Genomic DNA, 7,490 nt, shown 5'->3' with positions numbered 1-7,490 from the left:
CAGGACAGGTACATGACCCAGCTAGAGTAGAGGAGATGTCAGGACCAAGCCCTCCGGTGGGAGTACCGGGAGCGAGACTCGTAGGGAGCACGGGAGCGAGCTAGTCTACTGGAGACAGTTGCCAAGCTGTAGGATGAGCTCAACCGTCATGAGGAGGACCACAGAGCCAAGGTCGCTGACTTATAGGACAAAGCAACCAACCTAGGCAATAGGAACTGCTACCTCGATAGCAAGGTCTTGGAGTTGCAGAGTGAGTTGGATGACAAGAAGGCTGAGTTCAACCGCAGAGGAGACAGAGAGAGATCCAAGGGGATTGATATGCTGAAGATCCAATCTCAGAACAAGACCCTAACTCAAGAGCTAGAAGAGTTTAGGAAGAAGGCCGTTCGCAACCAGGGTCACCTGATCGAGGCACTTAGGCAGACCGAGTACCTACAGGACAAGTGTGAGAGGACTTGGCAGGCTTGGCAGAAGTCTGATAGGAAGCGCCTTAGGGAGATGAAGGGTATGTGGGATCAGCTACCCAAGGAGGTTCACAGCAAGACGAAGCCTAGGATAGAGGAGTTTGAGTTAGCCCCGACTCGCCTCAACCTAGACGCCTGCCCTACCCTACCTGGAGCAAAGCCTACTGAGGAGCTCGTCGAGGCTTTGAAGTACGTGTCCTGACTTCACAAGTCTGACGAGGAGATCGAGATCAAGAACAGTCGTATCCTAGCCGTGGTGTACGAGTTAGAGTGGATGACCCTGCGTGGTCATGAGTCATGTCAGTAGCTTCCGTAAGTTGTACCCCATGATGTACCCCTTATGAGATGTATTATGAGACACTATGAGTAGAACGATTCTCGCACGTCTTCAAGTGTAGCTACTGGAGATGATGCTATGTAATAAAACCCATGTAATGAATGTTTTGGATCTTATTGCATCTTATGGATCTTATTGCTTCTTTGTAATGAGTGTTGGATAGTGTAAATGTTTTCTTTAAATCATCTAAATCATGTAATCATATTGAATTATAAGCACTTATGGCACAAGCACTAAACTCTCTATGATGCATGTTGCAGATGCCGAACCGCCGTTCAAATCGCCTAATGAATCGAGGACGTGCGCCCACCCCTGAACCAGTTGAACCTAATGGGGGACGTGGTGGCAACAACCGTGGTCGTGGCCATGGCCGTGGACATGGAGGGATACCTTTCCACCTAGGGAATACGCCGCCGCCTGAGGAGAACATTCCTCCACCACCACCACCGAACCTGGCAGAAGTGATGGCACAACAGACCCAGCTTCTTGCAGCTCTTGTTGAAGGAGCAAACCGTCGCCAGGGAGGTCAGCAGAACAACTTCCAAAGAAAGCTAGAGGGATTTCTGAAGCTAAGGCCACCTACCTATGATGGCACTGACCCTGACCCGCTTGTAGCCAATGACTGGCTCAAGGAAATAGAGAAGAAGCTTGACCTCACTACTTTCACGGATGATGAGTGTGTTGGAGCAACCGCACACCAGCTCACAGGTGCAGCACGCGCCTGGTGGGATAGTTTCAGTGACTCCCATGAGGACCCTACCCACATCTCGTGGGATGAGTTCGCTGAAGCATTCACTGAGTATCACATTCCCAAGGGTATCATGGAGGCCAAAGCCGAGGAGTTCCACAACATCAAGATGGGAAAGGACAGGGTGACTGAGTACACTACCCATTTCACTAACCTTCTACGCTATGCCCCTTCCTATGTTGTGAACTCTGAGAAGGAGAAGCTGCACTATTATCGCAAGGGACTTAACCCGCATATCAAGCTAAAGTTTGGCGGTATTGAGAGCAACACATTGTGTGCTCTAGTGGATCGCTGCATCCAGATTGAGAAGGACCGTGCTGAAGCTGGAGAAGAGTACAGGGATAGGAAACGCAAGCCTGAGGAGTCTCTCCGTGGTCATGATCGCAAGAGGTTCCACAGAGATGCACCATCCAGGGAACGCTCTCGCCATAACAGGGAGACAACCCTGGATCGAGTAGGAGAAGTGGAGGCTACACCGTCAAATACTCCCGCCCTGCTTAGGATCATTACACCCGAGACCGTTATGTTCAGGACCACAATAGTCAGGACCGTTTCAACCATCCCCGCATAGTGAATGAGCGCCCAGCATAGAACCGCTCCGCACCAAGCACTAGAAACTGGAAGGCACCCGCATCAACCCCTACAGGCGGTACGCCCTTCACCTGCTTTGCTTATGGCCAACCAGGTCACAAAGCCACTAAGTGCCCTCAGAACTTAGCTGCACAGAAGTCTTAGTTCAAGGGATCAGCTACACGTGGATGTCTCAACCATCTGGACGCCGAGGAAGCACAAGCTGCCCCTGACATTGTGTACGGTATGTTTTTAGTTAATGGCAATACTGCATCAGTTCTATTTGACTCTGGAGCAACTTGTTCTTACATATCATCCAAGTTTGCACGAGATCATGACCTATCTGTAACCCCACGTGAAGATCCTATCATTACCAGCTCACCTTTAGGAGACCTAAAGTGCACCCACATCTGTAAGGGAGTGAGTCTTACCATTGAGGGTCTTATCTTTAGAGCCGACCTAACCCTGCTACCTTCCACTAACCTAGATGTCATCCTAGGAATGGATTGGATGACCATTCACCAAGGTATCATATCATGTTCACCTAGATACGTCCAAGTGACCCACCCATCAGGCCAAGTCGTTAGATGTGAACCCCAGTCTGGAAAGTCCACCTCCATCCTGTGTGCCCTTAAAGCGAGTTCAGAATCATAGAAAGAGGAGGAGACAGTTCATGATGTGCCTGTGGTCAGAGACTATCCCGATGTATTCCTAGAAGAATTACCGGGTATGCCACCAGACTGTGATGTAGAGTTCATCATTGATCTTTTGCCGGGAACAGGACCCATTGCCAAGAGGCCGTATCGCATGTCAGTAGATGAACTAGACGAGCTCAAGAAACAGCTTGATGAGCTCATCTCGAAGGGATATATCAGACCCAGTGCTTCACCCTGGGGATCTCTTGTTCTGTTTGTTAAGAAGAAGGATGGCTCGATGAGAATGTGCATTGATTACCAGAACTTGAACGCAGTCACTATCAAGAACAAGTACCCTCTGCCAAGAATTGATGATCTGCTCGATCAGCTTCGAGGTGCAAAGTATTTCTCCAAGATTGATCTCAGATCAGGTTATCATCAGATGAAGATTCGAGAAAGTGATATCCCGAAGACAGCTTTTGGGACCCGGTATGGTCAGTTTGAGTTCACCGTGGTGTCCTTTGGACTCACGAATGCTCCCGCATATTTCATGAACATGATGAATAAAGTTTTCATGGATGAACTGGATAAGTTCGTGGTGGTATTCATTGATGACATCCTTGTCTATTCAACCACCGCTGAAGAACATGAACATCATCTGAGAACCGTGCTTGAGAAACTAGCCCAACATCAGCTATATGCAAAGTTCAGCAAATGCGAGTTTTGGCTACAGGAAGTTGCCTTCCTAGGCCATGTACTATCAGCTAAAGGTGTCATAGTTGACCCAGCCAAGATTGAAGCTGTAAAAGAGTGGGATCAACCCCGTAATGTGACAGAAGTCAGAAGTTTCTTGGGATTGGCTGGATATTATCGCTGATTCATTGAAAACTTCTCCAAGATAGCCTGTCCAATGACCAATCTTCTGAAGAAGACCAAGGAGTTTGAATGGATGCCCAAGTGTGAACAAAGCTTCCAGGAATTGAAATAGAAGCTTACCACAACTCCTGTGCTAGCGTTGCCTGATATCAGCAAAGATTTTGTGGTCTATTGTGATGCATCCCGTCAAGGACTTGGCTATGTATTGATTCAAGATGAAAAAGTAATAGCTTATGCTTCTCGACAGTTGAAAGAACACGAGAACTGATACCCTACTCATGATCTTGAGTTAGCAGCAGTTGTGCATGCCTTGAAGATCTAGAGGCACTACTTGATAGGCAACAAGTGTGATATCTACACTGACCACAAGAGCTTGAAGTACTTTTTCACTCAAGAAGATTTGAATATGAGGCAACGCCAATGGCTTGAGTTGATCAAGGACTATGACCTAGAAATTCACTATCATCCGGGAAAAGCTAATGTAGTCGCAGATGCTCTTAGTCTCAAGAGTTACTGTCACACCTTGATCACTGAATTAGTACCACCGGAGCTCAAGGGAGAGATTGATGATTTCCAACTAGAGATACTACCGCATGGCTTGTTGAATGAGCTCTGCATATAGTATGATCTCACAGATCGCATCCGTCAAGCTCAGAAAAATTGTGAAGAGATCGAATACCTCCGTGGTCTGATGAAACTAGGCTACAAGACCAACCACCATGAAGATGAACAAGGAACCATTTGGTTCAAGGACAGAATCTGTGTACCTTCTGATCCAGCCTTACGAGAGGAAATTCTGTCAGAAGCCCATAATTCTAAGTATTGTATACACCCTGGGAATTCAAAGATGTACCAAGACTTGAAGAAACACTGTTGGTGGAAAGGCATGAAGACAGACATTGCAGGACATGTGGCACGATGTGACACCTATAATAGAGTCAAGGCCGAACATCAAAGGCCTGCAGGTTTGCTAAAGCCTCTTGACATTCCCGAATGGAAGTGGGAGAGCATATCTATGGATTTCATAGTTGGATTGCCCCGTTCACAGAAAGGCAATGATTCCATCTGGGTGATTATTGATCGCTTGACCAAGATTGCTCACTTTATACCAGTAAAGACCAAGACCAATGCCGAAAAATTAGCAGATCTATATATTGAGCATATTCTCAGACTGCATGGAGCTCCCTCTAGTATTGTATCTGATCGTGGTCCTCAATTTGTGTCCCGATTCTGGGAAGCTCTGCACAAGTCTATTGGAACCAAACTTGATTTTAGTACCGCTTACCACCCATAGACAGATAGACAGACAGAACGAGTAAATCAGATCTTAGAAGATATGCTTCGTGCTAGTGTACTGAATTATGGCTCTGATTGGGAGAAATACCTACCCTATGCAGAGTTCTCTTACAACAACAGCTATCAAGCCAGTATCAAGATGTCGCCATTTGAAGCTCTATATGGCAGACCTTGTAAGACACCTTTGATGTGGTCCCAACCAGGAGAAAGATCGTTCTTTGACTCCGCTAAGATTCAAGATGCAGATGAAGGAGTTGCTCAAGTGAAGGAGAATTTGAGAATTGCTCAAAGTCGATACAAGAGCTATGCTAACAAAAGGAGAAGAGAACTTGAGTTCAATGTGGGAGATTTCGTCTATCTCAAGGTATCCCCGCTATGTGGAACTGTCAGATTCCATGTGAAAGGAAAGCTTGCCCTAGATTTGTTGGCCCATACAAAATTTGCAAGAGAATTGGAAACTCGCGTACAAACTTGAGCTACCTGAGGAATTGATGGGTGTACATCCCGTATTCCATGTCTCACAGCTACATAAGTGTTTAAGGGTACCCGATGAAGTAGTCCCAACTGGTACACTTGACATTCAAGATACACTTGAGTATAGAGAACATCCTATCAGAATTCTGGGTAGAGATACCAAAGAGACCCGAAGCAAGGCTATCCCTATGTGCAAGATCCAATGGAGCAATCATACTGAGAGAGAAGCAACATGGGAGAAAGAGTCTGACCTTCGGCTACGATATCCCTACCTTTTCGAAGAGTACGTTACGCTTTAATCTCGGGGACGAGATTCTGTTAAGGGGGTAGGACTGTAACAACCCAAAAATCCACACACTGAAAATACCAACTACAAAATTTTTCTTAAAAACTTCCATGTGATGATGAGTGTCATGTATAGTAACCCAACCTAAGAAATGCATTAGGTCTAACCCCAACCCCAGTTAACACATAAGCATGGCATGTCATTAGTTAATTGCGTTTATTTAAATTCTAACAAATAAGTGTTACATACATTAAATTGTGATTTGGATTTCCATTTGAGTTATGATATGCTTAACAACTCCAATAAATTAGGTGCACCAATTTGGAATTCAGATTCTAGAACCAAATTCGAATTCAAACAAAAGAGATGAAATGAAAAACAAAAAAAGAAAACGAGGCAGAAGGCCTCGCAGCCCAGGCTGCTCGGCTTCGCGGCCCAGCCAGCCCAACCGCGCCCACCTTGCACCGGTGTGCCCGTACGCAGCCCACGAGCTGGCCCAGCGCGTTGCCCACGCTCGCGCACCCGTCTGCCTTGCTCACAGCCACTGGCCGCTGGACCCCGCATGTCAGCCGCACCCCCCGTCTACAGTGTCGTCTTCCTCACCCACGCCTCAACCGCCTACGCGACCAGCGCCCAACAGCTGTGGCAGGGGTGGGCCAGGGGGTCACGCCCAGGGCATGACCCTATCCCCTTGCGCCATGCCCACGCAACCCCGCACCACCGTTTGATGCAATGCACACGCCTCCACCGCACGATGCCATCCGCCCTGGGAGGCATGGCGCTCGGCTATAAAGCTAGCCCGCACGCCGCTCACGCCCGACGCCCTAGCTTCTCCCTCAGCCTCCGCCACCGCTTGGTGGCCCAGTAGCCGCACCACACCGAGAGTAGAGGGCCGAGAAGGAGATCGTGGGAGGAGGATCGGAGCCCCCGCACGCTGCCGAAGTCGCTGGAGCCGAAGGCAATGCCATCGTCGTCATCACGATCGCGGGTCAGCACTGCACGGCACTGCTTCCGGAGCTACATGGCCGCAACTCGACACTGCACCGCCATCCTTTCTTCCACAGCACCCACGGTGAGCCCCGGTTCATTCCCTGCTCGCCACTGGACCTTGCTACTCCGGCCATGGCACTCCATACCATGAGCGCATAGGCCAAGGCCATCCCCGGCCTCTAGGCACACCAGCACAGCACACTCACGTTGACCGTGACCATCCTCGAGCCCTTGGACGCTGTAGGCCTCTCTAGGTTCCCCGGACGCCGTAGCCGAGCACGCATACCGCGCTCGCAACGCTGCCGCCATGACGCAGCCACCACTAGTCTGAGCACCAGACCATAGGTCCGAGCACCTGACCACCAGTCCGAGCACCAGACCACAGGTCTGAGCACCAGACCACAGGCCTGAGCACCTGACCACCAGTCCGAGCACTAGACCACAGGTCCGAGCACCAGACCACAGGTCCGAGCAGCTAACCACCAGTCCGAGCACTAGACCACTGGTCCAAGCACCCGACCACTAGTCCGAGCACCCGACCACTAGTCCGAGCACTAGACCACCGGTCTGAGCACCGACCGCCGTGGCCAGTACCGACGGGAGCGCCTGGCGCCTCCTTGACTCGCCCGTTCCATTCGCTGAAGCCACGGGTAACTCATGCGCACGCCGTGACCACTCTGTAGGAGCCCGTAGTGACCCGCGCGCCTCGCCGTCGTCACCATGTTGCCGTGGCCACCGGGAAGACCCTACCGGCCACCTAGGAACCGGAAGTCCTGCCCGGAGCTCTGGACACCCTCACCGCATCCACACAGAT

This window comes from Miscanthus floridulus, unplaced genomic scaffold, assembly GCF_019320115.1.
Source record: "Miscanthus floridulus cultivar M001 unplaced genomic scaffold, ASM1932011v1 fs_418_2_3, whole genome shotgun sequence".
NCBI lineage: Eukaryota > Viridiplantae > Streptophyta > Magnoliopsida > Poales > Poaceae > Miscanthus > Miscanthus floridulus.
The sequence above is the reverse complement of the archived record's forward strand: the minus strand, read 5'-3'. Positions refer to the sequence as shown.